Source organism: Cyprinodon variegatus, unplaced genomic scaffold (assembly GCF_000732505.1).
Source record: "Cyprinodon variegatus isolate N-32 unplaced genomic scaffold, C_variegatus-1.0 Scaffold307, whole genome shotgun sequence".
Classification (NCBI taxonomy): domain Eukaryota; kingdom Metazoa; phylum Chordata; class Actinopteri; order Cyprinodontiformes; family Cyprinodontidae; genus Cyprinodon; species Cyprinodon variegatus.
In genome coordinates this window covers 384,810-400,984 of record NW_015150760.1, presented here as the reverse complement: position 1 = coordinate 400,984, position 16,175 = coordinate 384,810, and the positions used below count along the sequence as shown (strand labels likewise).

The window sequence follows — 16,175 nt, the reverse complement described above, 5'->3', positions numbered from 1 at the left end:
AAATTAAGTTAGAATATATCCTTTTTAAGGTAATCAGACATGATTGAAGAATATCTTGTGTTAACATCTTATTCCAGCTTCCCTATGAAAGAGACCCCACCTTCTCTTTAATTTTTTACTCTTTGCCCACTGCAGTGTTTCCCCAGTGTAACCCCGCATGCCCTTTTGTTGTGGATTATCCCACCTACCAGCATGAACATAGACTCAATCAGGGCGTGTTTATGTGCTGGTTTACGAATTGTGTGAAGAGGAAACCAGTCTTCCACTTATGTCCAGATCTTAGAGGACCCCAATTTGTTAGGCATTATTCCGAGCAGCTGCTCGAAGAGCGACCTGTGCCAGTGGATTAGTTTGTGTACCCAGTGGTTTCCTGTTTTCTGGCCTCTTTGTTTCACCACTTCAGTCATCAGTGACATTTGAAATCAATTTAACAATTGTGACTGAGACTGATTTGAGTATGCAAATGCTCACATGGGGCGATAAGCAGTAAGCATTAAGAAGACTGGAGTTAGGGAGTGAAAAGCCAAGCAGAGGTGACATGCTGTGCATTACGCTGACATTAAAAAGCAATAAGCCATCAAGTGTTGTTCTTGGCAAGCAAAATAAAAAAACAAATTTGAACTGAAATCATTTCGAGTAACCAACTTGCAAAAAAACAGTGTTTGAGGGAGAAAAAAGGAAATAAAATACCATACCAAGAAAAGAAAACTAGGTCAAAGAGGGGTCAGGAATGAAAGAAGGGGCAAAAAGAGGAAACAAATGAATAAATTCATGTGCCACAATATGAAAAGTAAGATGGAGGAGAGAGGAGCAAAAGAGGGTCTTGGAGTCATCAGTGAAAGATTTGTATTGCCCGGACAGTGGAGGCATACACAAAAGCCCAGGGAAGATTCAATTAAGTATCATATGCAGTGACCTTATTGCCATGGTTACAGGATGGTGAAAAATATTAATCAGGCCTGTGCTTACAACAAGGAGAAATGGAATGGTGGAAGGAGACGAGCGACAGCAGACACAGGGAGAGAGGGTAATGGCACTGCCTCTGTGTGTTTGATTTGATGCATTTTAATGAGTGAAGTTGCAAAAGTTCATAACTGTCCCTTGCTTGCTTTGAACATCTGCATGCTGACTCTGAAGATGCCACTTTTGACAACAGATTCCTTCGCTTTTGTTATAAATACATTTCAAAACGCCCCTGCTTCCATCAGCGCTAGCCCTGCTCACATTTACACAAAGACGAGTCAAACATGTGAAATGAACTCAATTCCAAACTCATTTCATAGGGGGGTGTGGGGGGGTGCTAACTCACTTTTCAGCTCTGAGAGATTTATTTTAGTTCCTTCCCGGTTTTTCAAGTTGAATTTCATGTGCCACAATTTTTGTTGACGCTCTCTTGGCAAGGAAATAAAACAATCCTTGCACATCTACAATCCATCACACGCACATGAATCCATTAATAACCCAACTTGCAAATGTTTGCCACATGAAAATGAAATGTTTTCATCTATCACTTTCCTTTTTTGTGTAAGGGTACACTTACACATGATTCTAAATAAATCCTTGAAAAAAAAAAACACGCTGGCATACGGTTACAGATGCATGCAAAAATTTTGCCGATCATTTTCAATCATATTCCATTATGATGTTTCTCTCAGTCACATTTTCCTGCGCGCTGCAGAAGGGGAAAGTTGAAGATTGTTCTGTTTGATGAAGCTGTAGTGTGTTTGCTCACTGTCTGCAGGGACTGTCTTAAAAACAATCAATCTGAAACTCCCCCCGCTGAGCAAAATGTTAAATAAACAAAGACAGGGATAAACAAAATCCTTCCATTTCAATGTCACTGAGAAGAAAGCTAACATTTTTACACTGCGGTTGTGAACAGAAGGTGGCAGCCATAACGAGATCCGCTTTTAAACTTTGGACACAAAGAAATAGTGATTTTTTTTTCTTAAACAATTCAAATTACATTTTTATAAAGCTTATAAAATAGTATTTCCCTCTAACATGGTGCTGTAAATTAAGGATCCTTTGTAGGATATACAGTGATCCCTCAAAAGGATTTTTAAGAAATACACATCGACCACCATAACAAAATTAAATCATGTAAATTTTGCAATAAATTTCAGGTGTATCAGTGATAGTCTTACTTTTTTGCCTTTATTGTAAAAATATCACTTGATAAAGCAGAAGCTTCTACTTCTTTTAAGTAAGTCAGATTTGGATATACCTCCATAAGCTTAGAAAACAACTACAATATAAAACTATTGAACTCGGTTTGAATATTCTAGAAAATAATACATTTTAGTCAGTAGGTCTAAACAAGGGTTACTGTTTATCACATCATTAAAAACAAGAAGAACAAAGAAGAAAAACCTCTGAAGCTCACTTTAAGACGTAGACAAAGTTTATCGTCAGTTTGCTTTTCAGCATTGAATGAGCAGCAAGGCAGTGAAATGAACTGAGAACTTATGCAAATAGTTGCTTCCTGAGAAACTGATACACACAGAAACCCATCTGTTAGAGTGTGTTTGTACACAACATTGTCAGTCTTGTGTAGGCTGTCTTGTGTTGATGTTTTAACATTTTGTTTTTAATTTTTTACTATCATAAAACAACAACATATATAATGTTCCTTTCATTTTGCTGCCCGACATACATTATTTGCAGACCTTGTGTATAAAATAATAACAAGGACTTTCATGATATTGAAATTCCTCCAGTTTTAGAGAGAAAATCCTAAATATACCTTGAACCATTTTTAGCCTAGAGGGAATTTTTAATGAATCCTCTGAATAAGTCTTTGTGAAAATATTAGTATTCACATTTTTGCTTTTTCAGTGATAATACAATGCAGTTTGGAGCCTCAAATCAGTGCTTATATCTACTCAATTTATCACAGAATCAATTGATAATGGTCAATCGTCCACTGCAGTAACTAAGAGCTCACAACACACTCCAAGGATGGTGGCTGTAGCATTAGAAAAATAGATTATAAAGTTATTTGGACAAAACACGAGTTATAATACTAGATATTTGCATTATAACACCTTTCTTTGTTTCAGGTCAGATATATTTACATATAAAAGGATTTATACTTGAGTTAACACAAATAACCAGGTATGTGTGCAAAATTGGAAAATATACAACTCATGTCATCTCTGCTGAAAAAAACATGGTGAGACTGACTGTGTTTTTGTAGTTTTAATGGCTACTTTCCTGCAAGAGGAAATTGACCCAGCCACCTAAGGAGTATCCTTCAAGTTTCAATTAAACGTGCGGCTGATGTAGGTTAACATCAGTTTTTACTTTATTTAAAGACTGGTTCAAGCATTCTAGCATTATGGTTTATAAAAGTTAACGTTATAGCCTTTGTAAATAACACTGCTTGTTTAATGAGTGAAACCTTCTGTTAATGCAGGTTCAATCAGACTATATATTATAGCCACACTTAAAATTTGGCCAATATGTTTGTTTTTTTTTCCTTTCTCCATAATCTAACCCTGAGCCCTGGAGCTTCGCGGCACATCTTGGTAGCAGAGCCCTCAAATATCCTTTAGATGAGGCAAAGGACAGGGTCCAAGCATAGAGGCTGTTAAAGTGCCTGATGTGACCATGACCACTTCCAGAAACAATTTAATTCCACAGCTTCAGCCATCTCCAGCTGATCTACTCCTCCAAGGTCATTAAATGTGGCACAGAAGGTCACATGATTAATGAGTGACAGACCCTCTGGTGCAATAACGTGTATGAATGTGTCCCATTAATTAGACAGAGGGGCCAGAGAGAATGAATGGCCAGGGACAGCTTGGCCCCCCTCACAACCCTGTATTTTGCAGACCCCATTTTTCATTTTCATCTGAACAAACAGGCACATACAGCTGCCTATAATCCTACCCAAATTCCTTGTATTTCCAAAACATCAAGTACAACAAAAACCTATTATGCGAACAAATCTTATTAAATAAAAGAAAAATTACTTTTTAAAACCAAATAGTTTAAAGCAAAATATGAAATTTAAGGTCATCTTTGTCTGAAATGTCAGGGTTTTTTTAAATGTAAAATGTTGATGTGGTGCTCAAAGGTGCCTTCTGCTTTGGCCCCAGGTTGATCTGGGCATCAAGCATCTGAATGTTGTGTCGTTACAGCCTTTTTCCTGGACTATGATAAGTGCTTGGCATTACTGAGGGCAATCTCTGAGAGGAAATTAAACTTTCTGCAGCCACAGGCTTGGCTTTATAAGAAGACAACAGGACCAGCCTCTCAGGATATACAGATCAGGAGCTTTAATTGATGCTGACCGACTGTCGATGCACTACCATAGCTGGCAGAAACAAGAGTGTTTAACACTGCTTCAATGTAAACAGTATTCATTTCTCAGTCTAATCAACTTAATGCAATTCCAATAAGTCCATTTCTTAGAGTGGCCCTGTTGATTTGAAACCCCATAGCCTTCTATTTTATTTTCACCAGGGCCAACAAATGTAATGGCTGCTAAGTATATTGAGCAATAATATACAAATGCTGTACATGCAGTGTATGCATTTCAATTTTACCTTGAGGTCATAGCATTATGGATAAACCCCAGTGGAGCCGTTAATTATAAATACATTTATCATGTGTAATAACAACCATGCATGGAAATAGACCTTGAAGAAGGATTAAGGTGAGGAGTTATATGTGGTCAAGAAAGACATAAGAAAAATGACTTTGTATATTAACCAGAATCACAAGTTTTCCAACCCTCACTTGTGATATTGCATGATTAGCCAGTTGTCATGATTAGGTCACATGTTCAAATGTCACAGCCCAAAGAGATGATTTTAAATAGTTAATATTGGCTAAAAAGGAAATCGACGTATAATTAAAATAAAACTACCTGTATCTCATGTAGCACTTAGAAAACCCCTTGAGCTTGCTTAATACAGCATCTCTTTTGAGGTTTGACATACATCAGGTTGCACAAATCAGAAGACACTAAGCTTTTAATTAGCAATGGGTACAGGTATACATTGTATGCCGTTTCCTAAAAAATTACAAATTGTACGTCTTGTTTATGTTGAAAATTTTACAAGCAGCAGAAGCTGGAGTTGGAAAAATTTAGTTTTTGCTGCTCAACGCACAACATCAACCAATCATGGAAGCTGTCCTGCGAACTGGCAGGGAGACGGACAGTGCTGCTGATATAGAGCGCTATAATAATAACACTGAAACTGTTTACTAACTACTGTACCAAATTAACTTAAAATGTAAAAATCTTTTATTTTTATTCTATTATCAGCTTTTATTTAGTGAAATGACATTTTCATATCTCTTTTAAAAAACAAATAGGTCTGTATGGCTTCTCTGTGTGCCGCAGGTAAATCTACCATTTTTTCCACCTTGCATTTCTGTGTAACACACCTATTATTCCTGAATAATCATCCATTCTTAAATAAGTAATACTGCGTACTGCCATTTTGGAAGTGGGACTTTAACTGTTTCTTCTCTTTTTTCTGCTTTTCCGCTTGCTATGTGGATCACTGCCCCCCTTTGTTTTTTTGAGAGTATTGCACCTTCATCCACATCATCTATAATAGGCACAGCGCTTCTGTGGGCTCACGCATGGCGCACACAGACCAGTGCGACAACCCAACGCGCTAATATATGTCAGTCTTAAAGATTTTATATATCAAGGTGTAGACCCTATGAAATATTCCTAGCAAAAAGGCTGAACCACAGCAATAAAAGCTGATTTGCCCTCTGATATATTTTTGTCGGTCAAATACCCTTAAATATGTTCTCTTTAAATATTGGATCTATTTACTTAAAAGACAACATGCTGTGCTATGGATTTAGATTTCCAATGCCTTAATCAGCGCATGCTGCCTCCTTCATATTTTAGTCAAACATAAATGTATGTTTGTCTTAAAAGTAAAAACCACATAAGCTAATAAATATCTGCACCAAAAAGTTAACTTTTGCAAGTTTTTGTGTGTGCCAGCTGTATACATCTTGTATTTATTTCTTTTTTTTAATTGTGCATGTTTTGCAATGCAGAAATGCTAAAAAACAACAAAAGGTTTGTTATAAACTTTTTTGACCAGCAGCTTCTCTTCTTGTGGTATATTTATTTAGTGCAAGAGGGTTCCATTTAATGTTAGAGATCAGAAGGACCAGACACTGTAAAGGAAGTGTGTGTGTGCGTGGGTGTGGGTGTGGGGGGTTGCATGGCGATAGGAAGAAGGTGCAAGAAATGACGGAGGAAGCAATGCTGGAAGAAAGGAAATCTTCCATGAGCAGAAGCATAGTGGTTAGAGGACATTTCACACTAATGTCGGATAGGCCCATTGAAATGGCTCCAGCGCTGCATGATTTGAAGGTCAGGAGACAGTGGATTATATTCCATTGGTAGTGGGGGGAGGATTGAAAGAGTAAAATGGTGCCTGCCCACCACCCCGCCCTCTCCTTCCCTCCTGAATTATTGCAGAACAGTCAAGATGGAACCAACATAGGTCCAAACCCCTCACTCATTACTCTTACGGACAGCACAGCATGAGATGCACACTGTGCCTGCATATTATCAGGAGCTATTCCACTCAAAACTTCTGTGGGTGAAACTGTAAACCATAAAACACTCTTTTTGATTTTCTTTATTAAGTGCCTATGTTATTGTCCTCCCAAAAAGTATATTTAGCTAGTATTACTGATTTAAATTAAAAAAATTGACTACATGCAGAATTAAGTACAGAAATATAGGACAAAATTATTAAAATTATTTTAACTGGATTGAAAACATTCAAAAGTCCTCATCAGGCATATTGTGGTTCTGAAATGTTTCCCCTATTCAATGTTATTTAGACCCATTTATGTTAGATATATATAAAAACCAAAAAACATGAATTAGTTTTAAGCACTTACGTAATGTTAAAATTTCATCCCTATTCACTTTTTCTTAGACATTTTAAATACAAAAACACAGATTGACACAATTATTGGCAGACGGAGTCACTGAAAGAAAAGTCATACTACAAATCATGTAAAAAAGATGGAAAAATAATGTTTTCAATCTGATTATCGGCTCATAATATCATTCAGTCAAAAGCTTTTTTCTCACTTTGTCTCACAATGAGAAAGTAAAAATAGTGGCATTCTAAAACAATTCTGTTGAAATTTCAATATAAAGAAAATTAGGATAAAATAAACATTATTGCCCTTTTTACTAATAACACCAACAAATATCTGAATGGTGTATTTTAATATTAATGCTCAGATGAGTAGGATGAGACAAAAAAGTGAATCTATATATACATACACTATAGCATCAATATATTGAGCATAAGCTCCACAAAGCTATAGCATAAAAATGTACAATTTTTTAAATCTGATCTAGACAAGAAGCAATATAAGCATATTTACAAAATGCCTTTTATCAGATTTTAAGCTTTTAGGCTGATGGGAAGTGCAGTTCTGAAGATTTAATTTCACATCAAAATTGGACCACACAAAAAATAGTTAACTGCTTGGTTAAATGTTAGGTTGTTTATTTTAATATTTTGAATATATAGTAATTTGTATGATTGTAAAAATCAAAAACTTTACAATGCCCAAAAATGTTCTCACATTATTTGTACAAAACTAAGAAAAAATGAAAGATACTCAAGATTTTATACTATTTTTTGCTGCTTACATTTTATCACTGCTGCACTTTTACAATGGAAATGTCTTGAGAGCTGTACTGAAAGAAATGTCCTTTCTGTATTCACTCTGTGTGTACAAAATGACAATAAAGTCTGTCTAAGTCTAAGTCTGTGGTGGGTGGGTAGGTGCAAAAGCACAAATTCAAAATAATACAGAAAATAGAGCACAAACTCAGAAATTAGACAGGGACATGGAAAATTTTGACTTTCATACACAAAAACTAACATACAACACATATGCAAAGGAAACTGCTGCAAGAGAAATACTGCAATCAGAAAATAGGAGGAGAAAGTCAGGAGAAAAGTGGAAACGCCCTGCAAACACAAAACTGCTGCCAATTTATAACTAATGCTACCACACACAAAAAAAACAACAAAAAACAACAAAAAACATGCAAATGAAAACTATTAAAAACAGTTACAAGTTAAGAAATGCTGCAAATGAAGCTGTTCCAGACCACTGGGGGAAACAATCATCTACACATATGGTACCAGATCATAGACGTTGCTATGTATGAATGTCTATGGAAAAGATCGGTTGCGAAAAAAAACATGAACAGGATGCCATCCATGTGGCATTTGGAGGTGAAAACGATAAGTTAAATTTTCCTTTGAATAGTTTTAAACATTTAATCTCTCTGAGCATACCATTTATACCTTTCCAAGGGTCTGGTCAATATGAATTGATTATCATCTCCCCCTAGTGGCCTGGAGCAGCAGGGTGAGACAATCCCCAAAAACATGCTACTAAAAATAGACAGAAGCAAGAATAAAATTGCTGCAATCACCAACAACAGTAAGTTAAAAAAATAGATCAAAACTCACTTATCAGAAACACAGTGCATATGACCATTAGACGGAGTGGACCACCAAGAGATAGGGGCCCAGATTCTCAAATATGGGAAATAAGGAAATAGTGTTTTTTTGCACCATGTTCTTCATTCCTGTGCTTCATTTAATTTGGCTGGCTGTCATTTTTAGAGGCTCACATCTTCCTAAATTGGACACCGCTGGTAGTGGTACAATACTTAGCATAACTTCATGAATCAGTCTATTGGCATTAAAATGAAATGTTAAAATGACGGGGGGTTTTTTGTTTTTTTTGATAAAATTATAGATTAATTAGAAACTATGTATGGTACAAAGCCTTAGCATTGGACACTTTTGAGACCCATAGTAAGTGATGGTTCTTCACAGGCTACTGTGCTTGTAAAACTTCAAAGAAGATAACAGGCAGCAGGGGTTGGCCAGTCAATCCAGTGCATGTCTGAATGAATGACCATGTTAAGCTCTTAAAGCCAGCATTAATCCAGGATTTTAGAAGCAAAGCTAAGTTTGGCTCCTTATCATGGCAAGGGCCATACCTTAGACTCTGTTCAATCATTATGCAGAAGCTCTGACAGCCTTGGTCACAAATGCCTCATACATGTATAAGTTCCAATGCTACTGGGCTTTAATGATTGACCTGTTTATTTTATACTTTAAATCCAATCTTTATGGGCGTATTTGGCATTTTAAATTCATATCAGTGAATGTTAATGTACTTCAAGATTAAATCATATAATCAAGATAAATTAAAAATTTTAACTACCCACCTTTTTACGACCATCTTCTGGTAATTATTTTTTCCCCATAAATGTAGTTTGCTTAACGGAGGAACCAAATTTTTCAATTTTAATATGCATTTGGTTCTGTTAACTTAAGACACGTTCAGAGTTTTGTCTTCGAGCCAGAGTGACCTCCTTGGCCAATTTCAATGCCAGCACAAACATAATTTCTCTAGATATGCAAAAGGCCAGAGCAGAGCTGACACAAAACAAAGCGTTCTCTACTCTGCTCAACTCCAGCAGCACACAGACCAACTCAAACCAGCAACAAAGATGAAAACATTGAGAGCTGAGAGCTCCTGACCATGCATCTGCAAAACTGACATCATTATGTTCAAGCAAATCAAACAATATGCCCATCCCCCAGGAACAATATCAGTAAGTTCAACATTATGTGACTACATACTGTATGCATGCACTCTCTTGAACAAAGAAATGCACGTGCCAATCTAAGGATGCAGCTATATGGATTTGACTAAGGCTTAGAGGTAAAGCACAGGCGAAGAAAATAGAGGGGTTATTACTGGCATTTCACTGACTTATAAATGTCCCTGCACAAAGGAACTGGTTTATCATCCAACATATTAAAAAAAACAAAACACCAAAGAAGTGGTGGAGAAAGCAAAGGAAATGAAATGACAGTGTATTAAAAATAAAGAAGGGAGTCAAAATAGCTTTGCCTCAAGTAGGCATTTTTGCTCATAATTTTCACAAATAAACAGACATTATAAAAAAGAAAACACAGTATATCCATTTTAATTAATGTCTCCACATCTACTCTGCTAGATGCATTGCTAATACACATGTCATAAATAGTCTTAGAGAAATTCCTGCCACTTCCTGTGTGGAATTTATAGGGACGTTTAGAATGTGGGTCACCACCGTCTGACAGTTTTATTCTAATTTATCATTAAAGTGTTACAAAAAAGAGAAAAACATTGACAGTGATTAAACTTGACTGATTTTTTCATAAATTCTGGTGTAACTTAAGCTAAATAAAATATAGTTCAACATGTTTTAATCTTTTTTTCAATTTGGGACAAAGTCTAACCTTTTCCACCATAACATCCATGAAATATGTTTTATGTATATTTTACCTTTTAATATTTATCTTTTTCTTTGTGACCAACTGAAGAAATATATAAGTCATGTTATGCATCATAACTAATTCTATTTAAGAATATGATTTTTAACATATTAATACTTAAAATGTTTAAATTTTTCTCTGAAACTGACATCTAAACTTAAAGGTATTTCATAGGCTGTTATGAATTGTAAAATTGATCAAGCATTTCTTCAAAGAGACATTGTGATTCTTCTGATTGTTTGATGTGACACACTGATATGAAGTACATATTATTAGAAGTAAACACTGCTGAAAACCAACATTTAACAATCCATAGAATATATAAGCCAAGTCAGATATAATTCCACATTCATCCAATCTCAACTCTAGATATGTACAACAGGACACATCCAACACCTAGACACTGGAGGAGTTGCTGTGCATTGTAGATTTGTGTGTGTGTGTTTGTCAGTGAATGTAAGCGAGAAAGCCGGTGAGTTAGGGAGCGAGAGTCTCCAAATGATTTCAGCCCTGGAATAAATCACTGTCGCCACAGAAAAAGGCCGACAGCTATGATGGATGGCTGAAATTTTTGTGTTGATGTCTTTAGTATTGCTGACAATTTGGTTGTCCAGGCTTTTTCACTTTTCCTTTGCCTGTGTGTGGTTTAGCACGATGTTTTGCTCCTGCTTATTAAAATGTTTTTAGGTAAAAGGGGATTATATTAACTATTATTACATGGTCAATTTCATGATGATGTTTAGAATGTAAAAAAGATTGAGATCAGACATTTAAGTAAATAAACAAGCCATTTCAAGACAATATTATTAACAGAGATTTCTTTACTGAGGCTTTGGACCCCATTTCATGTGTGCACCATAGTCACATGATCTTCCTGTATCCATGCACGCAGTGTCTGATTGGATAACGTGCCTCCGCATGACATAGTGACTGTTCACTGTGTTTGGAGCTTTACTCTGTCTGTCTGTCACTAGAATCTTTTCTTTACAGTACGTCATCTATGCAAACTGGAGGTGAAAAAGTATTTTTCTGCACCTGATCATGACCTATTTTATACCCTGCCATATTAAAGTTACATGTTGTGTGAACACCCACCTTGTCTGTTAACTAAAATTCTAAAAAAAAAATATATCAAAAAGCAAGCACAAATACCTAGAATGCAAGTTCACATCCTGCTCAGTAAACCAAATATAAATGCATAAGCCGATATGTAAACAAAAATATATATAATCTCCACCCTTACATAAACATATACTACATAAAAAGTTAGGCCACTCTATACCAGTCCCCCCACCTCTACTCTCTCCATCTGCCCTCACCTCCCACAAACTTACAATCAATACTTTCTCCAGCAAATCACAACAGTCAGAGACTCGGTCCCAGTCCCACACTAACTCCACTAAAGTGTAAAGATTTTAAGGAATCATCCATACAAGAGAAATGACTGAATAAAATCAATTAAAATAAAATACTGACCTTACTGCCTTTTTTCCCCTTTTATCTCTGATGTCCAATCCCTTTTTATCTTCTGCTGGTTCTTGTCCTCTCTCTCTCCCCCTCTTTCTGTCTCTCTCTCTCTACCCTTCTAGTCTAAGTAAGTCATGCGGGAGCTTTTTCCTGCTCCTGCTCAGTCCTACGCCACTGTATTAGTCTGATTTCACACTCTGCAGCCTTGCCTCCTGTCCTGAAGGGGACGGTGAATGTGCTGCTTATTTAGAAGCCAGCACACCCTACCTGGGCTCGTAGGCAACTGTTTAAAGCACGAGTCAACATCCAGTGTGCATAATACCCACCGCCTCCTCCACCACCCCACACACAGATCCGTCTACTCTCTCCATCTTGCTCAAACACATACACAAACTCACACCCTTGCTGGCTGGCTGACAAGATAGGAAACACACTGAAGCAAGGTGAAACACACACACACACACAGGCAGGCAGTCTGTCAGAGGTCTCTCTACCTTGGCTGGGATAGGAGGCAGTGTGAGAGCACACACACAGGCACACTGAGATGGGCTGGCCGCTCCGTTCTGTCTCCTTCTCTCTAAGTGTTTAGAAGACAATTTCAACAAGGGATTGCTCCCAATCTACTAGGGTGATCCACATGGATGAGTTATAATATGCTTGCCACTCTCTCCCTCTCTCTTACCCCCCCTTCACCTCTTCTTCCCCGGTTCCCTCTCTCTCATCACTATCCTCCTCTCTCACTCTTTCACTTTTCTGCACGTTGTTTTAGCCTATTATCAAGCAGTCAGTGATTTCAGATCAGGAGGAAAGCTTTCCCATCTTGGATTTTATATTTTTCCCCTCTGTGGGTATACACAAGATGGGCCAAAGACTGTCTCCACCTGAATGTGTATTAGTAGAATGCATTATTTATTAAAAAGCTGCATTCATTTTTCCCCCTGATATGCCGGTGGACACGCAGGGGGAAGGGAGCAGCGGGGACGACTGCATCAGGGGTGTATTTGTGATATGTGTACTTAGGGAAGGCAAGCAATAGGGGGTAGGGATGAGGGGTCAGGATTTGGAAGAGGAGGGTTCTGAAGGAAAGTGAAAAGAATATATAAGGAATGATTTTAATTTATTTAGTTATTCAGTTGCTGGGATTGCCTTATCATCCAAGGTGCTGCCTAATGACATCAGCACTGGCTCCCAGCTATCCCAAATTACACTGCTACTCATTTTTCATCAAAATGACTTCGAATGATCTGTGACTGATTATATGTTTGTGTGCTGCTGTTGGAGTGACAGAGAAACAAAGATAAAGTGAAAGAGAAGCTATTGTGTCCTAAAAATAAATGAAAAAGCACTTATTTCTTAAAGAGATATTTTTTTATACATTATGTTTTCTAATCTTAAATGTATGATATTTATTAAAAATGACTTTAAATAAAATAAAAATCACAGAAAATAAGACTTTTATTTAAACAATAAAGTTTGTCAAAATCTAAATATTAATTTCAGAAAGTAAACACTTTCATTAGTTTTAGCTAAAGTTTTATGAACACTGTCAAAATGAAAAAAAATATATGTATTTTACATTTTGCAGCTACAGCCCAAGGCATTGCAAGCCATCAATCTATACTAGGGCACAAAATTCCATTTTTAAGTATCAGTCTATATATTTCAGTCTATAAAAGATTTTCGAAGAAAATACCCTTGTATTCTGTTTTTATGTCATATGTCAAACATAGTGGATACGAAAGCTAGACTGCAGAAGGAGAAAGGCAGTGAGCAACAGTTATGGGGAAAAAAGTCACCTGCTTGCTAACTGAGCACATTGATTCTTGCATCAAAGTAAACTAAACATCAACATATACTTTTACATTTTCTGTGTGAATATTTTTGTGTAAATTTAATTTCCTATTAACAAAGTGCAGATTTTTGGTTTATGGATTTAAAGTCTAAACGTTATTTACACATCTCTTAAAGTTAATGAGGTTTCAACTGTCTCCACGAGGAATTCTTATTGGTGAAAAGGGAATCTGCAAAATGTTTAAGCCTTTATCCCTGTAATCGATTTATTAATTAATTCCTAATATTCTTATAGGTTTTGTTTTTTTTTCAAAGATGGTAGGTGTTTTATTGTTAATTAATTATTTTAATATATGCAACTATGTTTAAATCTAGACCACTGAAGAAACAACCTTGAAGAGTTTGAGCATATTAAGATAACCCTATTGTTAGCAGAAAAACAACTCACAGATTTTTCCAACTATTTACTATTTTGGCTTAGTCTCTTTAAGATTAGAACAGAGGTGAAAGAAAACCTATGACCTTTTGGAAAGCTTATATTTGTGTCTTTTTCTATTTAAAATAAAGAAAGGTGGTTAAAGGCTGCATTAGGACTGTGCAAAAACTGGTTAAAGTAGTTTCCTAAACTGAATGCATGTAGTTAAATTCAAAATTAAATCTTTAATTCATCTGTGTTTATCAACAAGGAAATAACAAGAACCAGGCTATCTTCTGAATAATAACCCCCATTTGTTATTAATTGGTATTTATGGGATTCTGAAGGAAATATGAAACATTTTTAAAGTAATAATTGTGTACAGTTTTTGAACCCAATAAAATAAAATGGGAATTGACAAATATTTATTAGCATAATTTATAGACTTGAACATTGAAAAATGGGAGCTCACGCAGGCTTAAAGCGGCTACTTCAGCTTGAGTTGCCCCACTGGTCAACAGGCTGCTGCAGTGGTACCCCGTGGGAGTAAACGTTAAGGCAGAAGTCATGGCTCTAGAGTGGACCCTCAAGAGCACCATCAGCAGTGCCCCTTCTCCTGCAGCCGGAGTAGCAGCCTAACGCGACAGAAATACATCTATCCTGGAAAATAACCCTTATGTAGTGTGATGAATCTAAAATGTATGACAACACCCCAAGTACTTCAAAAAAGCAAGTTTACACAATACAGTACTGTACATTCAACTTCATTACAAATATTGGACAACTTATCCACTATCGGTTGATTCATGCTGTGTTGCATTTTACTTTTATTGTCTATAAGTGCAAGGGGAAATAATACGAGCCAAGGCCATAACAAACCATTATATCACTGACATCAGAGCTTAAGTAGAGTTAGAAAATTACTTCAGATATTGCTAGGGCATTTCATATTAACACCATAATGATCATAAAAAACTTCTAATATTATTTTTTAAAGCCCTAGTATGAAAAAACTCATTTCCATTGTTTAACAATCTTAATTTGAAAGAGACTACGTTTAGGGAGTGAAAGGAGAGGAAAGTCAGAGTTTTGAGGTAAAGATAGAAAAAGTAAGCTTTAATCTGTCCACTTTTATGTTCATGCTGCTCAGCTTTTCTGTCTGTCAACACCGTGTCTTTTTCCCATCATGTATCAAGTCAGAAAATAGGGATTATATAAACTACAGCATCTATATTAATGGGTTATATGGTTTGACTAAGTAGCCGTATTAGGAGTTCTCCTTGACCTCATCCTCTCCATCAGAACACAGTGACAACATCCTTTACTCAAGTGACCTGCTTCACCAGCTGCGTAAATCATATTCAAGGCATGCAACGGTATAACATCACTAAACACTCAAAGAGTTCATGTTTCCTTCCTTCTCTCCCCTGTTTTTCAACTTTCAATTTTCCTGAATAGCATTATTATGTTTTATTAATATCTTTGAATTATTACTCATTTTCCTCTTTAAATGGAGTGCCTTAATTCACATTTGAAGTACTCATCAAGGCTGAGCACCGCAATGAATGTGGAAGGATACATTATGATTGCAAAAATGCAAAGAGTGAATTAAAAATATATAACAATACTGAAATATTAAGTATTAATTTCAAAAAGATAATTTGCCAAAGAAAGGAAAAGAAGCCTTTTCATTACCGGTACTTCTATTACATTCTTTCTTTTTTAAGTGTACTGCTCTATGAATGAATAATGTGTAATTACGTTGTACCTGTGAATCAAATAGAATTGGAAAAAATGTACCTTGAAGTATCAGCAAGCCCTGTGTCTGTTTACCTTTATCAACTCTGAGCATGAAATGAACATGGGTGGTGTATGAAGATATGTATTAAGGTAACATTTCTGTTGAACAGCAAAGTATTAAATGAGGTTTACTCAAAAGAACTCAACAGTCAGAATCTCCCCTTGCATGACAGCTTCCACAACTATTATCCCTTCTGCTAAACTCTTTCTTTAACTTTTTTTTCTACAAGGGTGAACTTTAATTCCCATGATCACCCTTGAAAGCATGACCTTGTGCTGTGTGACAGGAGATAGCCGCAGCATGAAGACAGGATGCCACTTATCATCAAGGG

The 16,175-nt window shown here is 36.2% G+C and overlaps 1 protein-coding gene across 2 annotated transcripts in view; it reads right to left on the bottom strand.

The window, feature by feature from the left end:
• zfhx3 (zinc finger homeobox 3) overlaps positions 1 to 16,175 on the bottom strand; it is a 315,185-nt gene that overhangs the window by 211,012 nt on the left and 87,998 nt on the right. Inside the window, exon 1 of one of the 2 annotated variants that reach the window (XM_015384202.1) lies at positions 11,847 to 12,117. The exons of the other annotated variant lie outside the window; for it this stretch is intronic. The gene's annotated coding sequence lies outside the window, so the exon portion shown is untranslated. Of the gene's footprint in view, positions 1 to 11,846; positions 12,118 to 16,175 lie in introns of those variants that run through there. 2 annotated transcript variants of the gene reach the window in all.